General features: G+C 38.8%; 1 pseudogene; it reads right to left on the bottom strand.

The window, feature by feature from the left end:
- Window positions 1-27631, bottom strand: part of LOC113043702 (GTPase IMAP family member 8-like) — a 61799-nt pseudogene that overhangs the window by 29963 nt on the left and 4205 nt on the right.

Here is a 27631-nt window from a genome sequence, read left to right as displayed (position 1 = left end):
CAGCATCTGCTGTTTCACTAAATAAGGAGGTGAACACATGAACAACATCTCCAGAACTGCTCAGACAGTGACTTCATGAGCATTTGATCGTTTGATTTGAGTAAAACTAGCGTCACATTACATACACAGAACTGTAAAAGTACGTCAACCCATCAAAATAAATTCCGGTTTAGTTTAAAGACAAGTATTTGGCAGATATGTATTACTATTGTTCAGCAGAATGTACATAGCTTACTACAAAAAAAAAGAAAAAAAAAAATTCAAATTTTTTTTTTTTTAAGGTTTAATCACACATTTCTTCCATGTTTTATTTTTAAAAGTAAATCCCCTTTGTTCAAAAAGTTTGTGTAATTTTCAATAATTAAAAGATAAATTAAATTAATGTTTTATGTGTTTAATATGCATCTCTGAAAATACTTCATTTAAAACCCCAACTGCGATTACTACAATATTTGATAGCTACAGCCCTATTGTTAGAGCTTGAATCTTGTCAAAAGGGTGTACCATATCAACCACAATAATTCAGCGGTGACTACAAGTAACTCTGTGGTTGACATAGTGCACTTTACAGATGCTTTTGAAGGCTTTGGTATTTTTCCTTATGTTTACAAGATTCAATTGAAAGAAAATGCACAGTCTGTAGTGCATCCTGCACGCCGAGTTCCAGCTCCACTCAAAGATCGTCTAAAGAAAGAATTAGACCGAATGACCACATTAGGAGTTATCAAAAAACTGACTGGGTGAACTCAATGGTGTGTGTCAAGAAAAAGAATGGAGACTTAAGAGTGTGCATGGATCCGAAAGATCTGAATGACAACATAAAGCGTGAGCACTATCAAATACCAAAACGTGAAGAAATAATGAATGAAATGTCAGGTGCCAAATATTTCACGAAGCTTGATGTCTCACAAGGATTTTGGCAGATACGTTTAGATGAGAAAAGCACAAAATACTGTTCCTTCAACACTCCATTTGGGAGATACTCTTTTCTTTTCTTGTTGTTTAAGTTACTGTTTATAAGGTTTGAGTAGAAATTCTGTCTAGCTGTGGCTAGTTTCACATTAAAAGCATGAAGGCTGTCTTTATAGATGCTATAGTGAATTTCAAGTTTCGTCTTCCGCCACATCTGCTCGGCTTTTCTGCATTGTCTTTTCATAGTCTGAACTGCTATTGATTTTCTCCAAACTGATTTCTATCTGTTTGTTTTCTAACTGACTATTATTGGAGCAATATCATCAATAACATTCTTAACTTTTGAGTTGAAGGAATCAAGGAGAATATCTCTAGAGTCTGCAGAAATGCTTGGTGTTAAAGATATAGCCTCCATAAATAGTACACTTGTGTTCTCGTTTATGCATCTCCTTCTGACAGAGACAGATCTAGATTCAGTGGTAGCAGAGATCAATAAATCAAAGAAAATACAGAAGTGATCAGATAGTGCTATGTCCTTAATAACAATGGATGAAATGTTTAGACCCCTACTGATGATTAGATCCAGAGTGTGTCCACCTTTGTGTGTGGGTCCATGCACATGCTGAATCAGGTCAAAGGTGTTTAGAACCATTATCATTTCTTTTGTAGTTTTGTTTTCTGCATTATCTATGTGAATATTAAAATCCCCTGCAATTGCAAAACAGTCAAACTCTGAGGAAATCATTGATAACATTTCTGTGACCTCTTCAACAAAGGCTGGAGAGTATTTTGGAGGCCTTTAAATAATAATAAACAGAATGCGTGGAGCACCTTTAAGCACAATCCCTAGATATTCGAAAGACAAGTACTGACCAAATGACACTTGCTTGCATTGATAGACATCTTTAAATAGAGCAGCTACACCTCCACCTCTCCTAATTGTTTGTGGTTATAAAGTCATTGATTAGAAATCATTTGTTTTTTAGTGAGCGAATGTTTAAAAGTGTTTGCTTGATGGCAGTTCTTTGTGTCTTCAATCAGTCAATCTTAGTTTGATGCATAACAGGCCGCAGATTAGAGGAGTTTGCACTTCGGCTTGAGAAGGCCTTAAGCGTTCTATCACGAAATAAAAGCTACAGGCACACTGGGTTCCCGCTTTTTCTGTAAGCATTTGCGAATGTTGCTGCCATTATATCGGGGACCCGACACATATCACTGAGAGCTGCTATCAGTTGTTTTTGGTTCACCTTCAGCATATAGAGAGTTTGGGGCCTGCCGTTGTGGCAGTGGCCGGAGAGCTCTCGCAGGAACAGGGCCCATAGGCTTTGGTGGTTGGGGGGCCCGCCGTTTTTTGTTGATATCTGAGGGCTAGCAGCAAATGAGTGAGAGAGTTTAGTCCCAGCATACACCAATTCCTCCCTTTTTTGTGAGAAGCACAGAAGTGGAGATGCTGGAGAGAGGGATAATGTGTCTGGTGAGATGGGCTGTGTCTCTGGTGACTGTAATATGTTGTTCTGGCTTCCCTGGCTGTTTTCCAGAAAGTCATCCCTGGGTGCTGAATCTTGTAGCTGTTTTTAAACATCACAGTCAGTCTGTGAGGAGCTCTGTTGGCAGGGTTCAGCCAGGATAGTGTCGGTCCGCAGTGCTTGTTTTGGCTGCATGGTGTTATCAGGGTCCTTGTGGGATATATCAACCACATGATGACTTGTACCCGGTGTGTGTGTGCTGAATGGATTTGCACACTCTGCTGAAGGATGACGGAGGGAAAAGTAGATATTGTCCTTAAGCACTCTAGCATCAAGTTTGTTTGGGTGGAGGCCATCTGGTTTAAACAGTTGTCTATGGAAGTTGTCGATGAAGTGCACTTCTTTTATACCGAAAGATCTTTGTAGCCATGTGTTCAGCCCAAGCATCTGTGAAAACATATTTCTTCCCCTTATTGGGAGTGGTCCACCGATGAACGACTGAACTTTGAGTCTTCAAAGTGTTTCAAAGAGTTCAATGAAGTCCTTCTCAAGGAGTTCTGACTGCTCTTTCCGAATATCATTCTTCCCCACATGGATGATGATTTGATTTGCAGTCTTGTGCTTCATCAGAATGTTCTTAAGTTCCTTGTTCACATCAGAGACTGTTGCTTGAGGAAGGCAGCATGTTGTTGTAGTCCTGCTACTAAAGTTTCTGATAACAGAGTCACCCACTATCAGAGTCCTTGGCTCGGCTGCGCTCTGAGCTGCATGCTGCTGTCTGCTTGACCTCGAGTGTCTGTTAGTAACGGTGTTAGCTGCTGGCTGATCCGATCCATGTTTAAAAACATTTGGGGGTTCCTCACCCACATTCATTAATGCTTCAAATCTGTTCTCAAGAGGTACAGGGGGAGTTAGAATACCGGTATTTACAAGCCTTGTCATAGTCGAATCTGGCGTAGAAGAAGCTATGGCAGCAATACGAGAACCTCGTGAAAATCTGAAATCTCGTGTTCCTTTGGGTCTCGCTCCCTGTTTGTGTCATCAATTTGTGTGGCGATCAGTTTCAGCTTGTTCCTCTACACTTGGTATAAACTGTTGAGATTCAGAAGATTTGTGGGACTCACCGGCTGTATGCTGAGGGGGTCCATGACGACGGTCTGCTGAGTGTTCCGTTTGTTTTGGAAGTCCAGCAAGTAACTTTGTTTCAAGAATCACAATCCTTTGTAGAAGTTTGCAGCAGTTCATGCAATAAGTAGGCATTTTCTCTCTTCTCTGTTTGAATGTAGGCAGTCTCAGGAATGTAAGCTGTTAGCAGTGGGAGGTAAAGTCTTCTTTTTGTAGAATTATTCCAGTCCCAAAGATTTTAGTTTTAGAGTTTGTGCCAATCTGTTGTTTGAGCACTGTGCTGATCTGCTGAAGTAAAAAATCTTAGAAAAATCTTAGAAAAGTGCAGAAATAAGAAGCAAAGGTAGCAACGGTAGCAAAACCGGAACCACACAGATAGTGAGAAGATCAGTGCCATTCTAAGAATGGAAAGTCCCACAGAAAGGAAAGGAGTACAGCGCATCATGGGTATGGTGAATTATGTAGGAAAGTTCATTCCGAATCTTTCTGCAAAAACGTCATGCATATGAGAACTCCTACAAAAGACAACAGACTTTGTATCGACTGACAAACATGAGAGTGAATGACAAAACCTGAAAATAGCATTAACCTCTGCACCTGTATTCCAATTCTTTGATCCAACAAAGAAAACCAAAGTGTTTACAGATTCCTCCAAGAATGGTCTTGGTGCAGATTTATTGCAAGCTGATGATGAGACCTGGAAGCCAGTAGCATATGCGAGCAGATCCATGACTGATTCTGAGTGTCAATATGCACAAATCGAGAAAGAGTGCTGGAGAAATTTCATAACTATGTATATGGCCTTCCTAGCTTTACTGCAGAAACTGATCAATGTCCTTTAATTGCAATAATAAAAAAGAATCTGAATGAAATGACTCCAAGGATTCAAAGACTGATGATGAAATGTCAGAGGTACGATTTCAATTTGATGTATACGCCTGGCAAATACTTAGTGCTGGCAGATACCCTCTCACGAGCACCCACAAGAAATAATGAGAGTACAACAGAAGCAGATGTTGAAATTCATGTGAGAATAGTGCGCACTGCGTTTCCTGTTTCAGATGCAAAGTCAAAGCAAATAGCTGAAGGAACCAAAAAAGATGCTGAGTTGCATACTGTCATCGTCAACATGTATACTGGCTGGCTGACAAGTTTATCTCCAAGATTACATGACATCAGAGGTGATCTATGTGTGGTGGATGGATTCCTTCTGAAACAAAACAGAATCGTCATTCCGCAAAGTTTGAGACAAGAAATACTACATTGGATTCACAAAGGTCATCTCGGTGTAGAAAAATGTAAGAGAGCGAGAGAAACGGTCTTTCGGCCTGGAATAAACAAAGACATCGAAAAGATGGTGAGACAGTATGACACGTCAAAAATTTATATGATTTTATATAATGATAATGATAATACCGGATTTACCAACATCACCCTGGGAGAAGGTGGGAATGGATCTTTTCCAACTGAAGGCCAATAATTACCTAGTAGTGATTGATTATTATTTAAATTACCCTAAATTGGCCTCACTCTCGGATATGTCTACAAAGTGTGTAATGACGCATGCAAAATCAATTTTTGCAATACATGGTATACCACAGACTGTCATTAGTGACAATGACCCATGCTTCAGCAGCAAGGAGTGGCAAGAGTTTTCAGTGCAATATGACCAAGCATGTCACCTCAAGTCCAGAATATGCTCAGTCAAATGGCAAAGCCGAGAAAGGAGTTCACATTCTCAAGCAACTTTTGAAAAAGGCTGCTGACAGTAAGTCTGATCCTTACCTTGCTCTGCTCAATTACAGAACCTCTTCGTTAGAGTGTGGTATGGCCCCAGCTGAGATGCTAATGAATCTGAAACTTCGCACTTCACTGCCTTCTTGTTCAAAGCAAAAAGCAAACGTGAAAATAAAGCAGAAACGCAGAAATTCTACATCTACAGCCATTTGTGAGGGATGACGTCGTCAGAATCAAAAGTGACGAGAATTGGAGCAAGAAGGCCACAGTTATGCAAGAAGTAGCTCCAAGATCTTATACTGTGAAAACAGATGATGGACAAATCTTCAGACGGAACAGACGTGATCTTTTAAAGACTGAAAAAGAAGTTAAAGATCTGAATCAATGCAATGTAAAGTTTGAATCAACTGCATTGTGCACAACAAATGACTGCAATACTAACACGAAAATAGGCACACAAACATCAAACAGCCATACATTCACACTTAGAAGATCTACAAGACCCATTAAAAAGCCTGATAGATTAAATCTGTAAGAAACGGTTGAAAACGTAGGAATAAGAAAATGTTTATGTTTGTAGTTCATCTTTTGTATCAACTATATAAAATGTGCAAAAATAAACTTTGAGTTAAAATGTTATACTGAGTGCAACTCAAGATGTTACAAAATAATACTAAGGTATACTTGTTTATGTTTCTTTGAAAAAGGGGATGTGATGATATCAAGTGATTGTGCCTCTTATTCTAGTAAGCCACTAGATGGCACTGTGTTAAGTGATATGTTGGATACATGGCAAGGAAGAAGTAGTAACAGAAGGACAATCTGAGTTCATGTTGTTGAGATGAATAAAAGACAGACATGTTAATATTGCACCGAGAGATTTTATTTAAATACTGAACAAAACAATAGGCTGATCAGATTACTTGTTGAAGTGCAATGAAGTACCTTATATCTGCCAACGATGTACGTCTGTTTGTAGATGGAGACTTTGTAGCAGCCAAAACTGTGTATTTTGCATTCATCACATTATAGTGCGGTGTGCATGAAAATAATAAGGCGGCAGAGCAAAGTTATTCATAGTTGTTCCAATGTCGAGGATCCTCGGAATTGCAAACAAGGAAGTTTGACGTTTAAATGCCAACAAATTACTACCGTATTGATATTGTAAATTAAACAAATACAAATGGTTAACTGAACCGGACCTGTCATTTAACAATTGGTTGCGTCAACGGCATTTCTTTTATAAATAACTAGTTAAGTTGTCCAAAGTAATTTAATGATACCATTCACAGCGTTATTCAAACGGACCTTTTCACTGACGTAATGCCGCAATTACGTGCACTTGCTAGCCTGTTCCATTTACGTGTTCTCCGTATGCTAAAGAGCTAGCCTCTGAAGGAAGTGACTTGGAAGGATCAGTCCTACCAAGGAAGTATCCTTGACATTGAGAAACGCCTACTGCATTCCGTCATTCGGTACACACTTGCACCGTACCGAAAGCCCTGTATCTCTGCTCATAAAATAAGCACAGTTTTTAAGTATTCTTGTCTAAGAAACACCAGAAACATCAGCAACATTTGTTAATATAATTTTCATTTTCACACTGGTCCAACAAAACTCAAGAGTCAATGAAAACTGATGTTTATTTTATCAGATCTTTAGAATCTTTAAGTCTCTCAATAATGTCCATCATCCAAATGAAAACAGACAGAACAGGTGAAAAACAAAGCAGAATAAGAAAACTGTTTACTCACTCATTTGTGATCCGATGACATCTTTCTGTTTTTTCAAGATCTTCATTCGTTCTTCTGCTCTCTCTTCCTCTGCTCTTCTTCTCTCTTTCATCTCCTGTAAAATCTTACTGTTTATTTCAAAATGGCATCCACTGTTTGTTGACACTGTCTCCTCAATCTTCTCCAGCAGCTCCTTGATCTGATTGTCGTCACTCCTGTTCTTATTGAGAACATGATATCTGTTCCCACATTTGTCCAGCAGAGACTGGAGATCCTGTCCTTCACTCTCAATGTGCTGCTCTATAGATGTGTCTAACAGAGTGTCTCCATGAGTGAACAGAACTATAGTGTGACTCCAGACTCTCTCACCCAGAAGATCCAGATGACCCTGCACTGCTTTTCTCTCAGTCTCTTTAAATCTATCACCCACACGTATGATCAGTAGTACTGCGTGTGGTCCAGGAGGACACAGAGACACACTGAGCACAATCTCCTGTTTCAGTAGTTCAGGACTCTTCTCTACAGAGTAATTACTCCACCATCCTGGAGCTTCAATGACAGTGATGTGTCTGTCTGCTACTTCTCCATGTCTCCTCACACACTGAACAGATCTCTTTGATTCAAACTCCTTTCTGCCCAGGATGCTGTTTCCTGTTGAACTTTTACCAGCAAGTTTATGCCCCATTAACACAATCCACAGCTCTGAGAGATGTTGAGCATCACCTGAAACAAACAGAAAACAAAACACACTTATGCAAGATGATATTGTAATGCGCACATGTCCATTTCTGCTCAATATGCATTTAATAAAGTCTCAAGGTAATAAAATAATAAGGCATAATGTGCAGCCATTAGTGCAAAAAAGGTGTTTAGGTCACTGATGTGATGGTGAGAAGCGAGTTGGTTTGTGTTATAATCAATGTACATTAAATAAGTACAGTTTAACACAGAGATCCAATAAAAGTTAAGAGTCATTGCAGGCTGGTGTTTGTTGGAGTTTGTTTAATCAGTGTGAATTAGTGCCCGAACACTTGAGTAAAGTTCCTCTCTGGAAGTATTTAGATGGGTGTAATTCTTTTTTTAGATGAAAAATGTTTTTTGAATAACTGCTTTTCTTTCAAGTTAATAACAAAAATGTGTATGAACTACAAGTGTCAGACTCAGGGCTCTGAGTGAGAGAAATGACCCAAATACATGATAAAATTCATAAACTGGATGGTAGACAGGGCACAAGAAGAAAAGAAAGCAGTGAAACAGACCAAACACAGGTGGGCAGGGCACACAACATGAGAGCAGACTGGTTGGGGACTGCACCAGATGCAATGGTAAGAATGAGGACAAGGCAGTGGCACAGTAGAACCAAACTAGATGCCAGATCAGGAGAACACATGGCCAAGACAAAGACAAAGCAACATGCTCAAGCACAAGACAAATAAAGAAACATTAAACAAAGACAAAACAGACAAGACTGTCAGTATCCTCCTGGAAGCTTGCTGATCGCAAAAAGATCTTCTAACGCTGTTTATCATGACTTTTGGACACCATTTTGTGTGTCAGTGAAACAATTATGGATTGTATTGGATGCACAACCTTGTTTGTTTCTCATTTATTATATATCTTATTTCTAATTGTGCTTAAAGCTGTCTCCTGAATTTTTTATTTTTACCGTTATGCCATTTTTTCTCACAGTGTGCACCATCTTTTAGGTTATATACTTGCATTTGGGCTATTACCAAGCAAATGCAAGCAGTATCAACAAAATTGATCATTGCAACGCAGAGAAAATAGAAGATGCATCTCAAGTGCCATTTAGATGCATTTACACATTGTTTAATGCGGGTCTGTGGGACTTTAACCTGCAGTTACAGTAGGTGGACAGCCTAATTGGGCATTACCGCCGCTGCGGTGCCGTGGCAGTAACTGTAATTCAGTTGCATGTTAAAATCATTCGCAAAACTATAATATATATTAGCTAAATGTTTTCATTTCATTTTCATTTCGGTTCATTCTTGGTTTTAAAAAAATCTTCAGGTTCCATATGTAGAGCGAAATGAGAACGGTCCAGCATTTAGCAATAATTAGTATTAACTAATGCTAAAATATTAGTAATTGATTTTTCAAACTACCAACACTTTGCATTTCTGAATTGTGTATTGAATATGTGTGACCAAAAATTAAGTATTATCTGTTTCAGCTGATCGCGCTGGTAACTGGCGCACATATTCACTGGAAACAGCAGTCGTTCACCAGACATTCAGCGTTAGCACTTTGACATATTGTTAATTATGTTTTTTTTTCAATCGATACTGAAACACGCGTGAACTACACAGCCTATTTACCTCATGAATAATAGTAAAGCTTCAAATGGGCAACATCACGATTCACGAATATGGAAACATTTGGATTTCTCCCAAATGAGAAAGCCCAACATTACCTTATGCTTAGCTTTAAATTATTATTACTTTTTGTTTTGTTTTTATTACTAAACCTATATTATTATATACTGCAATTATATTTATCCATTAGAATTTTTAATTCTTGTTTTGTTCTGATAAATTTGTTAAATTTAAAGGATTTGTTGTAAAGTGAAGGGAACTAAAAATATCCTGTTGGTACATTATAACATTATTAGGCCACATTTATTTTTAAATGTAATATAATGCAACTTATACCTGACTTATATTTTTGCCTCTCACAAACTCAGATTTATTTTTTAGCGTGTTTAAAAAAAAAACATGTAGCAAACGAAAATAGGGTATAAATCCATTAAATTTGACAGTTTTCTGACAAACTTAATTTATTTTTTAGCGTGTTTAAAAAATAAAAAATAAAGAAAACATCCAGCAAATAAAAATAGGCGATTAATCCATTTAAATTGGTTACTCCGAGTTAACAGTTATTATAACTTTTTTATACTTCAGAACAGAGCCTGGGCCTAATCTAGGCTATCCAGGATTTTTTTTTCTTTCATTGCATCTGAAAATGACTTCGTTCATCACATTCACTTCACGCGCTCTGGCGTAGATCAGCCTCCCGCGATGCTCAGCTGTGGACGATTTAAAAATGTTTGATATAAAGGTTGCTGTCCCATTTTATACAGGAATTGTTCATTTAAAAAATTCTAATTATATTGTTAGTTCTAATTATATTCTTAACACAAGTTCATGAAGGCTATTTGACAGGCACTGTGTGATATTTTACCATTTTTTACTTATAAACTCCTTGAGAATTTAAAGTTAGTTTAATAGTATTTAAATTCAAGTTTAAAAAAAAGGTTTTAATTGCTTAAATTATTTTTATTAATTAATAATATGTTATGTTTATTCTTGTAGAAAATACATGTTTATTCTTTAAGAAAATAAAGGAAAAAATAAGGCACCTATTTATGTAGGCTACAATTATTCAAAAAATAAAAAATAAATAATAATAATAAAACAATGTCATTAAAAAATATCATTGGCCTGAATAATTTTGACCGAATTATGACTTTAAAGGTTAGTGATTTAGGAGGTGAAAATATTGTAAAATTACTAATGGCATGGATTTTAGAGCATATAACAACTGAAGGTTTATGAAACATTAGCCAATAAAGCATTTTTTTAACAACGGAACTTAAAGTTGTGAACTAAAATATTATTTCAATCATACAGCATGTGAATAAATAAAATGCATACTTTTGATAACATTTCATTATTCATAAAATGCATAAAGTTTCTGGTGTTTGGATTGGTACTTCAATATAATGAGCTCCAAGTTTAAGAATAGCCCTAGACTAGTCTCTCTCTCTCTCTCTCTCTCTCTCTCTCTCTCTATTTAACAGCATTAGCTCAATTGGCTCTGTTCCCGCTCTGTGAGGCGGGAACAGAGAATTCCGCTTGGTCTTAAAGCCTTCAGCAAACACCCACGATCACAAATAACAATGATTTTCGTAAAATAATGATTCATTTTTAAATGATAATTTGTTATTATCATTATGGTCTTGTGAAAATAATAATATGGGCTGCGAGAAAATAATGAATACAAAGAGTAGTGCTGCTGAGTGCAGGCATGTTTCAGCCCAGTAATACACCGTTCTTCACAGCCAAAAAAACAGACCGAATTCAGTTCAGCCGAAGGGGGTTGGGTTTTTGTGGGTAGTTATGTATGGCTTGTGGGGGTCGAGATAAAGGCGTGAATTAGGGCTGAACGATATATCGTTATCGTATCTATATCTAGATATGAACTTTCAAGATATTAATATCGAAAAAAAGCAACGATATAGACGATATAGATTTCCCCTCTCTGCGCTCGCCCTGCATACAACTCTGGCAGTCACAACAAACATCAGTTTTACGAGTGCTCTTGACTGCACCGCTTAAAAGCCAGCGCGCACACATTACCAGGGACATAGGAACTATATTGTGAGAGGGGGGGCGGCGTTTCCATGGTGATGCGTCATTGCTTGTCAAGTGACACACTGCAGCAGCAGCAACAGCGCTGAATGAATGATGATCTGCTTTTATATAATTTTTCCTTTTTTATTCAGAATATTCACAAATATCTGATATTCCGATTGTCAAATACATGCAAGTGGAAGTATATTGTTGTTTAAACACCTTTATAACGATCGCGTTAGTTGAGCTGTATGCGCGATGGGCGCCGCCGTTTGTGCCGCAGACGCAGTTCAGAGAATCGGATCTGTTGGATTTACAACCTCTATGTTTACAACACGTGAATTCATCCACTTCTCCCGAAATACTTAAAAGTAAGTGGCTAGTGAACTTGGAATAGAATATGTAAACACTGAAGTTACTTACACAATGTGTATCTGATATGAATAAAACTTGGCGAATTATAATGGAAAGTATTATTATTACCTCTTCCATTGACATCAGTGTGTATTTTATAAACTCTAAATGTATTGTTTTTTAGTACTTATGTGAATTTATTTGTTTGAAAACTAAAATAAACAGTATGTGGTTGAAAAGTTGCGACCTCTTCGTCTGGTGCGAATGATTTCAATATAAAGACGCGTTTACGCGCATCTGGAAGTCTCGCGGCGCAGTAGACGAGTTATGAGTTATGAAAAGGACCATTGCAAGCTGAGAGCGACCGGCTTTTGTGGTGGAAATTGGTAGTAATACCCCCAACTTACGCAGCTGGGACATCAGTGCGGTCGGAGCGTGTCTTCTCAACAGCTGGGCATATAGTGAATAAAAAACGCTCTGCTCTGGTCGATGTTGATCGACTTTTCTGTTTTCCTGTCCAATGAACTTGTAATTGCCTTATTTTGCGCCTTTTTGCGCATTACAATATGCCTACCTAGTGTCGGTTACATTCAATAAAAAAACACACATGGCCTGTTCTCAAGTCCATTTAAAGTTTCATTTTTTGAACAGTTTTTTAAAATGGATTGAATCATTATTAAAAATAATCTTGGAGATTTTTTAATTGCCTAAATCATAAATGAAGCCTGCAGTGATGTTTTTCTAATGTTATGGCAGCCGTCCCCTCTCCATATTTTTTCGAGAATGTTGCACTTCTGTTTGTTATTCTTCACGAAAGTTCATGCCAATAAATAAGAAATATTGCTGACTTGTGCGTTTCCAGCGCTCTCTTAACGTTCATCCGCTATTTGACGTTGAAAAAGGAAAACTTTTTTTTTTTTTTTAGACATGGAAAATCGATTTTACAATCGATTCAATGAACACTTATGTATTAAAAATCGAAAATGATTTTTTCACAAGAGTGACAGCACTAGCTCTGAGCGCGCCTGTCTCTGGCCGCCCCCCCTGTTCCAACATCTATGCACACTGTACAGAGACAGCGGATAAATTAGAAAGAAATGAGTGCGGGAGATAATGCGGCCGGTGGCAGTGCAGAATCTGACTTGGTGCCAAAACATAAATCATCTTCCATAATTTGAAAGTATTTTGGATTCAGACAAGACGATGTAAACCAGAGTGACGTGTTGTGCAGGTCGTGCTTAGCAAAAGAACACGTAGTCATATCGTATCGATATCGAGATATCTGGCATGAAAATCGAGATATGAAATTTTGTCCATATCGTTCAGCCCTAGTGTGAATTGCTCTTTCATATGGACAGTGTCTAATGAGGCTTTCACTTGCTGAACTGAACTGATTAATATAGGACTGTTGTTTTGGTTTTAGACTAAAAAATGGTCTGACCCCACGTAAGATTTTTCTAGTTCTAGTCGTTCGTTTGTTATATTCAACAATTCAGAGGTTTATATTTAATTTACATAATCAAATCTTAATAAATTCCGTGCTCAAGCACATGCATTAAGTTTGCAACAAAGCACATGCAGAAGTAGTCTAATAATTGTGAAGAATGAGACATTTTAATTATTTATTAATAAAATGTTTTCTTGTCGGCTCAGGATGAAATTCACAGAGCTGGCTCTCTCCGACGAGAGAAATGCAACATTCACAGATATATTTTTAATGCATGTGAGACACCATGATATTATGTTAATTAAAATTATATATTCATTATAAGGAAAACATTTAAGTGATGAGACTCCCTGTCATTGATGCACATTAATCATTTTTGCACAAACACTTGAATATGAGCGTCGTGGTTTTCACTTGCTTCAAGAGCGCTCCATCATGAGTACAATTCATGCCAACAGCCCATAATATAACTGCATATTCAGCAAGAATTCATGTTAAACATATTTAGCTATAGCTTGATCAGAAGTTTACAATGACTGCAAGAGTCAACCGGGATGTTAAGAGTTAGTCTGTTTCTTTTACTGATTATTTTTTGGGTTAAAGCATGATTTAAACAGATACTGCACATTCACATGCAATCGCTTTAGCAATAATGCATTCAAACGATCGATCTGTTTAGATAAAATAACTGACAAAAATGTACTGTTATTTTCATCACAAACAAAATGTTCACAGCAGAAAGCAAGAATTAAAGATTTAATGCTTACAATGTTATTAGTTTGGCATGTGATATAGGAAAAAAAGTTTACACAAAATAGCTTAAGCCACTTTGAAACTCTCCTGTTATTTTTTGTTATTATTATTATTTTATATGCTACGTTATGAACATAACATTTCAAACATACTGAAATATTTTATTCATGGCAATAAGATGTGTTTTCTTTGCATTTTATTTTTAAGAACATCAATTTTCCACAGAATTTCTATGAACAACAAAATAATGTTATGTCATTTAAATCTTCCAATCAATATGAATTCAATTTGAATACAATTAACGGGATTATGTGCTGTTTCATGTTGCATTCCAAGGTTCAAAATGAATCCAGACACACCAAACACATAATAAAAGTAGCCAAATCAACTGGTACAGTTGTCCAAGTTATACAATAGTTTAATGAATGGACCAAACTTTAAGTGAAAAAGAGTCGCAAAAGAATAGCAGAGTCAAAATTGACAGGGCTCAATTGCCACTGTCATATGTCGTTATTAATGATGCTTTTGGGAAACACTTCAGGGGTCGAAAAATGAATTTAACAAGCCCAAAAAAAAAAAGACATCAGCTGAACTTTGATGAGGACAAATCAGCATGGTAAGCAAAAACTAGTAGCATATCTGGATGTAATGATTCAATAAAATTACGATGCAATAAAATTCACAATACAGATTAGCGCTGTCAAAAAATAATTAGAATTTCGAATATTCGTCGAATTTAAAATAAAAATCCACATTCGAATGCAAAAGCGTTGCATTTGAATTTTAGGTGTGCGTTAAGGAGGCCGGCCCCGGGTATACTTCACATTCGGCGTTCTCTTTGGGTTAGGGTTGCCTGCACGCGGGTAAAACTGAAACCAAGCCGATCGCACAGAACGCATATTCTAGTGGGGCATCTTCTTTAACCATTGCACTATAAGCCAGAAACTAAGCCTTTTTTTGCACAGGCCTATCTAAAGGGTAAATGGTCCCACCTAGTGATCAACTGTAAAAATAAAGTTTACCTCTTCCCAAAAGGGAAAACCACAAACAATCAAGAATGCATGATTATATGGTGTCATGGCTTTGCAATCAAAAAATGTCATTATTATAATGGAAGTCAATGGGGCAAAAACAACAAATGAGGGAGAAAAAATTAAAATCTAATGCTGCATAAAAACTAACAATGCATCAAAGCCAATCTTGTTACTAATCTTTGACATGCCCAAGACTGTGATAAAAGGTAAAAAAAAAAATATTCAGTCCACAATCACTTTTTAAATTGAAAATATGTAATTTTGTGACTTTTTTCCCAAATCAGTGACATCACTTATGAACTTGGTAATTAAAGAGTTAAAATCTTGAATTTTTTTTAACATTTGGTAGTTTTGATCAGGACTGAGGTTGATTAATAGATTTATGCAAAAAAAAAAAATGCAAAAATAATTATCTGATGCATTTTTACAGCAGTTTAATTTAGTGGATGTTTTCATCCACGAACATAACGAAAGGGTAGTGAATTTGCCCAGAGTTTACCGTTGAGTTTTTGAAAAATTTCCCAATTTTCCCAAAATATGGGTCAAAAGAAGATTTGTCACCAAAAATCATTCCATTAGATCAAACACAGAGAAAGTTGAGGCCAAAATAAGACTCAACTTTACCCCCTAGTGGACGAAAACGTCCCCAACAACGCATAAGAGTTAAATCACTGATTCAATGACTCACTCATAAACCTACTACACTTGTTTCATTACTGGATGAATCAGCATTTTTGAAAGATTCTCTTGAATTAAAAATATTTCATTGACAAATAAATTAAGACCTTGTAGCCACCTAGTGGTGAAACAATGCAATCAATACAAACATTATTTGAAGTGCAGTACTTTCAAAAGGGGATTTGTTAGATTTTGATCGCTGCCATTTAGACATCAATGTTTATATCTGAATGTAACGATATCGATCTCCATATTCATCGGGAAGGAGGAGGCGGGAACCGGCGCACAATCAAAACATAATTTTAATATTCAAAATAAACACAATACAGCTCACCAGCCCCTCGCGGACGACTGGTGCGCGCAAATAAAAACCAAAACATAAAATAATGTCCCAGGCCTGGTCCTCTCTCGTCCTTCACGGTCGTCGCTCCAGTCTTATATCCTTCCATCTCCTACGTGGGACTCGATATCGGCGGGGGGCGCAGGTGCAGCTCATCTTCAATCACTACACCTGGCCTCACTCCTCGTTCCCACGCCTCTCGGCCCCGCCCCACTCGCCACATACCCCCATCACCCCTCGCAGGCCGGGGGGTACCCTCGAGACTGCGCTCTACTCCCCCCAACCCCCTCCTGGGGGGGCCGCTCACGGGAACCTATGGGAACCTGGGGGTAGGACAGACGAGGCGAGAGAAAAGGAGATGGAAGAAGGAGCGACAGAGACAAGAGAGGGGAGAGAGGAAAAAAAAAATTCCGGTTCCCAGACGCACTGCTGCTCGGCCCTCCACCAGCTGGGTGATCTCCTCCGCGGTGCCTGGCGGTGGCACTGGACGGCCCTCGGCGGACGGCGCAACACTCCTCCGCCGCCCGATGGACGGCGACGGCTCCTCCGGTTTTGGGCAGCAGCAGGAGTCTTCACACTCTTCTTTACAACACTGCTCCAGTTTATTGGGGTTTGTGGGTATTTGCTTCTTCACAGCTCTCACCACAACATTACAGTCAGGATGAGCTCTGGACCCCTTGATTCTTTCTTCTTCTTTTGTTCAATCGTTCTGTTGTAGATTTGCTGGTATTCACTGCCCAGTTTTGGCCCAACTTTAGCTGTCATATATAAGCGCTCACACAATAGAAAAATTGCAAATGATAAATCTACCTGCGTTAGACCATTTGAGATGGATTGACTGTAAAATTCATTTATACAAAGTAAAATAAGTCAGGGACAATCATTATCTCAAAATTATTCTGACAGGGTTTTCAGAACCCAAACATGACACCAAGCCTGTATGTCTGACATAAAAATAATTAATATTAAATGCTAAGCACAGTGTTTACTTATTCTTGAATAAGAAACACTAGAAACATCAGCAACATTTGCTAATATCAGGAAACATGACATTCATTTTTACACTGATCCAACAAAACTGGAAACTAATAGTGGTTTCATCAGATCTTTAGATTCTTTAAGTCTCTCAATAATGTCCATCGTCCAAATGAAAACAGACAGAACAGAACAGGAGAAAAACAAAGCAGAATAAGAAAACTGTTTACTCACTCATTTGTGATCTGATGACATCTTTCTGTTTTTTCATGATCTTAATTTTTTCTTCTGCTCTCTCTTTCTCTGCTCTTCTTCTCTCTTTCATCTCCTGTAAAATCTTTCTGTCTATTTCAAAATGGCCGCTGTGGTTTTGTGCCACTGTCTCCTCAATCTTCTCCAGCAGCTCCTTGATCTGAGTGTCGTCACTCCTGTTCTTATTGTTGAGAACATGATATCTGTTCCCACATTTGTCCAGCAGCCACTGGAGATCCTGTCCTTCACTCTCAATGTGCTGCTCTATAGATGTGTCTAACAGAGAGTCTCCATGAGTGAACAGCACTATAGTGCGACTCCAGACTCTCTCACCAAGAAGATCCAGATGACCCTGCACTGCTTTTCTCTCAGTCTCTTTAAATCTATCACCCACACGTATCATCAGTAGTACAGCATGTGGTCCTGGAGGACACTGAGACACACTGAGCACAATCTCCTGTTTCAGTAGTTCAGGACTCTTCTCTACAGAGTAATTACTCCACCATCCTGGAGCTTCAATGACAGTGATGTGTCTGTCTGCTACTTCTCCATGTCTCCTCACAAACTGAGCAGATCTCTTCAGGTCAAACACCTCTCTGCCCAGGATGCTGTTTCCTGTTGAACTCTTACCAGCAAGTTTATGCCCCATTAACACAATCCTCAGCTCTGAGAGATGTTTAGCATCACCTGTAACGGACAGAGAAAAAAACACTTATGCAAGATGATATTGTAATGAGCAATTGTACATTTCTGTTCAATATACATTTAATCAAGTCTAAAATTAATAAAATAATAAGGTATAATGTACAGTCACTAGTGCAAAAAAGGCAATCAGGTCATTGATGTGATGGTGAGATGTGTGGTGGAAAAATTCATTAACATTGTTTCTGTATGCCTATATATGCATGTGTTTTCTTAGAATTGCTGTGTGGACACCATGAGATGGGTTTAGGGCCTAAGAGTAATGGCAAGCAGGTGTACAGCTGTTGAGACCTTGAGGAAAGGGATATAAGGTGGAGGACTGCCCCTTGTCCTAGTCGCACTCTGCAGAAACTTGTGTTACTGTACGACTGTCTGACATTCTTTGCAAAGAATAAAAGCTTTCTTTTGAATAATAACTGAGAGTGAGCCTGTCTCTTATGCTGATTAGAGTTGATTTAATTTTGGCCCAACAATTTGGTGTCAGAACGTGGGATTCCTTGGATGTGTCTTCTGGACCTGTGAGCGGACGGTGACCGTTCATCCTGGATAATAGAAGTTCAGCCCTAACCCCGATTAAGTTTGAGGGAGAGAGGGACCGACCGCCGAGGCCCGGAGTGGGTGGTAACGGAACTCTCGGTTAAGAGACAGTCCATGATATTCTAAATTTTGGGTTTTTTAGAAATAAGAATTGGAATTAAAATTAGAAAGGGACTAACCATAGCGGTGGGTCCTTCTCTGTGGGAAACACAATCAAGATTCCGGGGGAATGGGATTGTGATAATACTACGGCACAGTTAATACATTTCTAGGGGGTAATTGAAAGTGCGGCAAGCAATAAGTTGAGATCCCACGCAAGCGGTTAACACATTTCTAAGAGGGGAAGTGAGACTGTGTGGGTTAGTTTGAGCGCAGGGAGCGCTCTGCCTCCCAAGCTTAGAAAAGTCATCAGGAAATTAGTAGGAATCAGTAGAAGAGGGAAGCGAGAGACAAAAAGGATGTTGTGTGAAACGTGTGAGAAATGTGAGCAAACTGTGAATTATTGGATAGAGGAAGCAGATAGGAGAGAAAAATGAGTGATGCAGAAAGAATTAGCAGGTAGAAAAGAGGAAAAGAAAGTTGAAGAATGTGAAGAAAATGCAAATACCTCACATAGACCTACTAACCGCTTTGATGTTTTTGTTTCTTAACATGCACCACCACCCTATCCACACTTTCCCGTGGTCGAGCTGCAAGCCATGAAAATGGACCCTGACCTTGACTGCTCTCCACCGAAAAGACCAACAGCGCCGTGGCCAGAACCAGAATGGAGACAAGAATCAGAGGAAGATCCAGAAATCATTCCTGAAACCCCCAAAGAAGAAACTGAAGAGGAAATAGTGCGCAGAGCAACCCCGACAAAGAAAAGAAAAAGAAAAACAAGACAAAAAGTGAAAGAAGAAAATGTGAGTACAACAGTTCCAATGATTGAAGTTTCAGGTCCTGACGGGCCTATTATGGTCTTTAGAGCCTGGGGACTGTGACTGACATGAAAGAGGCGATGGCTCACTTGCCGAGCCCTGATGAAGCAGGTGATCAATTTTCTTCTGAATTAGTCACCTTCTGCCAAGAATTCAGCCCTACCGTGCACGAACTGAGAAGGCTGCTGGCATTGAAACTGGGGGCTACGAGCTGGCATAAAGTGAGTGGAAAGCTGCAGAAAGAAGACTGTCGGAGAGAACACTGCAAATGGACACATCATGATAATGCAGACTACCACAAAGCTGTTGAAGAGCTGGCTAAATGTATAAAAGCAGCATTTCCAGCGCGTGTGGAACAGCGAAAATTGGCAACTGCTGCCAGAGCAGAGATGAGTCTGTTCAGGACTATTACAACAAACACAGCGGGTTAGTTGAACCAGATGAGTGAGGAGATCAGCCTGGCACATGGGAGTGTCACATGCGGAGCTGGTTTTTGAATGGACTGAGACCCGAGATCGCACAAACAGTAAAGACCAGCTACATTGAATGGAAAAGCGGACGTCTATCTGCTGTTTTAGCACACGCTTTGCATGCAGAGGAGATGCAGACAGTGAAGGAGGAAAGAGTTAAAGCCAAGACTGACAAAGAGTGGCAGCTGGCGTTAGTAGCCGTGTCGAAGCCTGGGGGCTATTCTGTGCAGCAAAACCGGCAAACAAAAGGGGGAAGATGGAAAAGAGGAGGAGGAAGATATCCGAATGAAACTGAAAGAAAATCTGAAAGATGGGGTTGTTGAATCTGCGAGACTAAAGAACATATGACATTCAAGTGTAACAGATGCAGACTGTGCAAAAAGGATGGACATTGAGCAAGGGACTGTCCGGAGGACCAGCAAAATCAAGAAGCAGACTGAAGCGAGGGAGAAGTAGAGCAGAGAGGAGGGGTCCAGGGTGAGCAGCCAACAGCCACAAGTCAGGGAAGTGAAAATTTCTAACCACACACACACACACACACACACACACACGTACACTGATGTACTTTCTGCTCTCTGCAATGAAGAAAAAGCTTTCTTTCCTTTGTGTATGTCTGATTCTGTTGATGAACATCCTGATAAGTGTACGACAATGTATAAAAGTGAAGCCTTTATGAAAATGCCTAAATATCCTATGCTAGTAGAGGGGATATTGATTGTGTTTTTAGCTGATTCTGGGGCTTCAAGATCAACTATATGACCATGTGACTTGCAATGCCAACCACAATTCAAAGGCGAAATTAATGAGTCAATTTCTGCATCAGGGCACATAATTTGTAAAAGATTCACAGTGCCTCTGAATTGTGAAACAGAAGGGGGTGAGGTGCTGAGACATGCTCTTATTTACACTCCAGCTTGTCCCGTGCCTTTGATGGAGAGAGATTTATTGTGCAAACAAAATTTGACACTGATTGCAGACTCTGGGGGTGTCCGAGTGGCCGAGAGAGAGCAGTTTTGCTGTCTGCAAGCAGAACCAAAATGGGCATATGAATGGCACATCAGAAATTCTGATTGGGCCGAAATGATATGTGAACTGACTAAAATCGAACAAAACCATTTGACAGAGAAATGATGTTGCCTGACAAATTGCACTGCACGTCACATGTTGTTGTGAAACGAGATGACCAGTATGAAAAAGACTGGTTTGAGGGAGAAAAAGGAGAAACTTTGAGTTTTGAGAATGTTTTGGACAGAAAATGTGTGCAGTTTCGGTTAGTCGGACAGAAAAACAGCTTCAGTTTTCTGTGCCTCACTTATCACTCTCCAAGTCCAAGGGACAGTCATGGCGCAGATTAGGGTTTTTTGTGAAGAGCTGCGTTTGTGCTATGGACTGGAGGGAGATAGGGGAGGTGGTAAAACACAGTGAGAGTCTGGGAGCGTTTATGTCAGAGTGCAAGCATTAAACTGAGGGGGAGTGAGTTGTGTTACCCATTGACAAAAGGGAAAGAGACAATCATTGCATGACAAATATTTATGACACAAGGATATTGTAACACTAGCGATTACAATGAAGCCCTAAGGAGGAGTTTGGAACCTTTGAACCTGACAGCGATGGGTGTTTAGTGTTTCTAAACATGCACCACTACCCTATCCACACAATCCCGTGGTCGAGCTGCAAGCCATGAAAATGGACCCTGACTGCTCTCCACCGAAAAGACCAACAGTGCCGTGTCCAGAACCAGAATGGAGACAAGAAACAGAGGAAGATCCAGAAATTATTCCTGAAACCTAGAACGAGAAGTTTGGAACCTTTGACTCTGACAGCAGGAACAGCTTTATTACAGCTTGTGGATGATCATTGCTTGTGTGCTCATGATGAGCTTACATGTGTAAAGCTGCGTACAGACTGCACGATTTTAGCCCAGTTTTTGGCTCGCCGACAGGTTTTGAGAAATCGCCGACAAATACCTGAAATCACAGGCAAATCTGAGCTCGTTCAGTGACAATCACGCAGTGTGAATGAGCAAAGACGCGATCTGAGAGAATCACCAACGAGTCGCCGATGCCGTGAGATATTTGGCATGCCCCAACAGAGCCTTTTAAATATCTGCAAATGGATTTCAACTGTCCCCATGTGAAGGGAAGAAAAATTGTTTGGTATTTGTGGACATGTGGTCCAAATGGGTAGAGCCTTCCCAACAACCAAACAGAATGGAGCAGTAATAGCAAAGGCTCTGATGACAGAAATAGTCCCGAGATGCGGAATCCCACGAAAAAATCAGTTCAGATAATCGAACACATTTTGTGTAGGGGCAATAAAAAACTAATTGGCTAAGTGTTGTGAGGAAACTGGACTCACATGGGTTAAGGTGCTCCCGATTGTTCTCATGTACATGAGAATGAGAAAGCGATCCAGAGTAAACCTGAGCCCTTTCAAAATTCTCTTTGGTAAACCACCATTTATGTATGGAAGCATATGGGTAGGAATATTCAATTTGGAATGCAATATGCAAAATAACAATGCAATATGTAAAATGCCAATGCATTTCTGTATTCACATTTACATTTTCCAATACATTTGTGCACCGTTTGGTGCAAAATGAAAATTAAATTACATAATTTTAATTTGCCATTTCATACACTAGTTTTATTATGTAAAATGAATACTACATTTAAAGCTTTATAAGTTGCAAAATTAAAATTAAAATTTATTACAGAAATGATTAGAAATGTGTAACATGTTCAAACAAAAACAGTGGCAAAATTATCATTCAAATGTTATTTTTCTTAATTGCATTTACACTCACGGTCATGACACTTACGATTAGCATTTTCATTCAATGTCCCGCAGTGAATGTAGCAAAATTCAATACGCATTGAAAATGCATTCCGAGCCGATCACATCTCCGCCCCCTACCGCCATGTCAATCACTGCATGAACAAGGTGGGGCTTGCAGAAGGTCAAGCGACCCAAGAGGATTCAAGTAAGAGACTTACTATTTAGAATTCAATAAAGAGAAATTGAAAAATCTGCTTTCATCTTTTGGTCGAATCGCTCCGCCTTCAGCTCAGTCTTTTCATTCTTTCAGGCAGAATAAGAGTCAGTGACAGACACTGTAATGCCTGAAACCACCACTCACTGTTAATTAGCATAATATTTGAATCAGATGAAAAATATTATGCTATGCAGGCACACTGTACACAATTGTACAAATTCATTTATAGATTTAAAACCCAGTCCTGAACAGGGAGATCCATGTTCTGCAGATTTCAGTTCCAACACACTTGCTTGGACATTGCTACTGATCCTGAAGACCTTGCTTAGCGTAGGTGTGTTTATTCGGGGTAGCTAAACTTTGCAGGACAATGGCCCTCCAGGAGCAGGACTGAGAGCCCTGAAATTCATGCATTTACTTGTCATTTAAACTGATGTAAACAGAAATTGTTTACAATTGTTTCCTGTTGCCCCCTCTAGTGGACATTAAGTATTAAGGCCTTCATTGCTCAGATACTAAAAGTAACAAGGATTTTTTGGGAAGGTACATCTGACCAGTTATAGGGCAATGAGTAAGTTGTCGCAATTATTTATTAATGTCACACACACACACACACACACACATACCTAGTGCCTTTAGACTTAAGATGAGAGAGGTAAATGTTACAGACATGTTATCATGGAACTGTTCAGTCTATTTTTGTTATATTTTTATTTCCACTTTACCTTTATCCAAGGAGACATAACTATTTGCAATAATCACTTGCAAGTCGCAGTAGCACGTATTATGGGTCCAGCAATATCTGATTCAAATATTATGCTAATTAACAGTGAGTGGTGGTTTCAGACATTACAGTGCCGCACTCGTTCTGACTATTATTCTGTCTGAAAGAATGAAAAGACTGAGCTGAAGGCAGAGCGATTCTACCAATCAGATGAAAGCAGCGTTTCAGCGCACACACAAACGCGCATGAAATATTGAAGCCATAAACCAATTTATAAACCCCAAATGACAAAATCAGATATTAAGTCAAAAACTAATTTTCCTTTTGTTAAACTAAAAGGAAAAATGGAAAAACGAATAAACGAGCGACTTTTCTATTTCTCGTTATTGAAATAGGAAGTCTCTCACTTGAATCCTCTTGAGTCTTGGGTCGCTTGACTTTCTGCAACCCCCACCTTGTTTATGCAATGACTGACATGGCGGTAGGGGGCAGAGAAGTAATAGGCTCGGAATACATTTTCAATGTGCACATTGAAATTTGCTACATTCACTGCGGGACTTTGAATGAAAATACAATCGTAAGTGTCTTGACTGTGAGTGTAAATGCAATTAAGAAAAATAACCTTTGAATGATAATTTTGCCACAGTTTTTGCTTAAACATGTTACACACATCTAATCATTTCTGTAATACATTTTCATTTTAATTTTGCTAACTAATAAAGTGTTAAAATTAGTATTCATTTTACATATTAAAACTTGTGTATGAAATGGCAAATGAAAATTATGTTTTGCACCAAACGTTGCACAAATGTATTGGAAAATGTACATGTAAATACAGAAATGCATTGCCATTTTAAATATTGCATTTTTATTTTGCATATTGCATTCCAAATTGAATATTGCTACCGATATGCTTCCATATTTATGGGAATGGAAGGGGGTAAACAACAGCTGCATCTACAGAGGTGTGTGAGCATGACATGTTGAGTTACTGCAAAGAAATGTCTTCTCTGTTGTCTAATGTGTGTGTACAGGTAAAAGCTTCTCAGGGGAAGGTTGCTGAAACCCCGTTCCATGACCCGAAACCAGGAGATTTTGTGGTGATATGAGATCTGAGGAGAAAGAGCTGGAAGACGAAAAGGGGGCTGGGACTGTTCCAGGTGCTTCTGACCACTCACACGGCTGTGAAGGTAGCAGAGAGAGCAACGAGGATGCACACCAGCCACTGCAGAAAGGTCCCACCTGCATCTCAGGAAGAGGAGCGGAGGGAGTAAAGATCTGGAGACACACACGTCAACAAGGCCAGAATCCAGCATAAACATCAGGTGTCCTTATCAGCAGAAAGAGCACAGTTAAAACTGAAAAACAGCATCGAAGCAGCCTAACAGATAACATATCGATATCAAGGTTGGGTGCTCAACAGAGGCCCATAAAAGTCTAGCACAGTGAGAGAAAAGCTGTAAGAATATTAGTATCATAGTTGGGTACATCATGTTGTTTTCAGACTACAGTGACAACGTTGCTAATATCATTACCCACATGATAATGGCTGTAAAAAAAGAGCCTGAGCGTACACATAATGTGTGGGCAGAATGACTGACAGGAATGTGGGGAGGATGGGGATATTGGCTCTGCAACACTGTGTTACCAATTGTAGTGGTAGGATTTTTGCTGCTATTATGTCTACCATGTACTTTTCAGTTCATATCCAGTTCAGTACAGAGACTGGTGAAGTCTAGCATTTCACATCAAATGGTTCAAATGACTGTGTACAATGAAGACATTATCATGGATTTGCGTATGGAGAAAACTACTGATGAAGAGACAACCACTATCCCCATACAAAAAGCCTTTGCATATTTTCTAATTTCTTTCACAAACTTAAGAGAGTGATCATTTATGCAAAAATCAGAGATGAAGAGTATAAATGTGATGATATGCCTTGAGTTTGCTTTATTTTAAATTATGTTTGTATTCTTGAGTGTGAATTTTTGATTTAGAATTTTTTTTATATCTGTGAGGTGACTGAGGGTCTGACATATGTAGGAAATGCAATAACAGTGTTTATTCATTTAGCCCGGCTTCCAGAGCACATATAATGTTAAGTGTGTAGTGAAAGTATAACCAGTAGTAATTAATTTTTATATTTTAGTGATCAATGAATGATAAAAAGAGGGAAAATTGTGACAGGAAAATTCATTAACATTGTTTCTGTATGCCTATATATGCATGTGTTTTCTTAGAATTGCTGTGTGGACACCATGAGATGGGTTTAGGGCCTAAGAGTAATGTCAAGCAGGTGGTTCACGGAGACATGTGGGTTCAGAAAGGCCACACCTGGGGGGAAACAGATGTCTGAGAATGACCAGAGAGGGTCTTTGGGCCATATAGTGGGGGGACAATGCCTGAGGATGATCTGAAGGGGTCACCTAAGTCCTAAGGCCATCCCTAAAAATATTCTTGTTTGCCGTAACCCGACCGACCCTGTCAATTTAGGACCAACTCAAATTTATTTATTTTTTTTTGCTTTTAGTCTGACCGACTTGCCGATTTTAAATTTGCGTTAAGACAGACCTTTTTTTTTTACTCTTCAAACAACTAATACAAAAGAAATAAAATAACACACACAAACGATGGCTATCTTCCTTAATTAAAAAAAAACCTGTGACGTCATCTATGCTTACACTATTGGTTACACTATGGCCTGTGCGTTCACTTCGTCTCATACTCTCATTCACTATCAGAGTCAACGGTTCGCGCTTGGTAATTATGGCTGTGGCTGCAGTAAACAAAATATTCACGGTCACTGTTCAAAGTCTTACGAGTTCGGGCACCATAAAACATCTAAAAAAAATTATTTAAAACAGCTCTACACCGCTTTAACTTGGCACAAAGTTCTGGAAAAACTGGATCTTTTCCCATCAATTCTCCCGTCTAGTCTAAAACCGTGACCGTGTCGACTGTCACTTTATGTTAGAAAATCTATTGCACAAATCGATTGGAGCAACCAACACAAATTTTGAAAATGAAAATAGGGAATTGATTTTAACAACCTTCTCTCAGAGCGCGTCCAGTTTTTTTTTTTTTTTTTGGAACAGCAACTGCAGCTTCAAACACACACGCATAACAGCAAATAATACTTGTGCACAATGTTTCTATTTACAACAGAAATGTGAGTTCTGCTGGTATTCAGACAGTCTCATGCATACAGATACAGATTCGGGCTAGAATTGCCTAGGGCTGTCAAAATAGCTGAAAAACTAAATTCGAATTTTTTACTTAAATATGATCAAAATTCGAATTGTTTTCGAATTTAAAATCCATAATTTCAGTTAGGGTGAAGAAAAGCTTTTTGATTCTCTTCTGAGGCCTCAAGATATTACTGCACGTTTATTCAAAGCATTAGAATATATGACTGTGGAAAAACAACATAATATTGAAAAAAAAATTTATGAACCAATTATTATTAATTAAGTTGCTTAAAGAACTATAAACAAAACAGCGTCATGTATGCATGCATTGTTAAATAAATAAAAAGGGTGGAAAACCAGTCACACAGAATAAATTTTTTTTTCATTTAAAAACATGAGATGCAGTGGGATGCATGGCGTTCTGTGTGAATGGTTTGGTTTCAGTTTTGATGTAAACAAGATCTTCTCCACATTTATGTTCTCTTTTTTGTGTGTGAGTGTGGCTTGAACTGGATAGGCTAACATAACCTTATGCAATGCCACATACATCGTCATCGCATCTAAAGATCAAGTATACTTCGGCTGTCCGCACACTGTCTGCATTATGTCCTTTTCATCATCCATGTGCGGGCATTTTTTGAGATCGCACGAACGGTGGGCGATTTTGTTGTTGGTGATGCGATTTTGTTGTTGATATTTCTAATCGTAAACACAGCCATGTTGAAGCCTGCAGTACATTTTTTGCATTATGGCAGTCCACTCTGCTTATTGTTTTTCGAAAATGTTACACACCTGTTTGTTATTGTGCACGTAACTTCACGCCAATAAATCATCAGAAATATTGGTCTTTACATTCGTCCTGCCTGTTGTCCGTGGATTTACCGAGCGGCAACCTCCCGCTCTCTCTCGTGAA

The sequence above is a fragment of the Carassius auratus genome, chromosome 25 (assembly GCF_003368295.1).
Source record: "Carassius auratus strain Wakin chromosome 25, ASM336829v1, whole genome shotgun sequence".
In the NCBI taxonomy this organism is placed as follows: domain Eukaryota; kingdom Metazoa; phylum Chordata; class Actinopteri; order Cypriniformes; family Cyprinidae; genus Carassius; species Carassius auratus.
The sequence above is the reverse complement of the archived record's forward strand: the minus strand, read 5'-3'. Positions and strand labels throughout refer to the sequence as shown.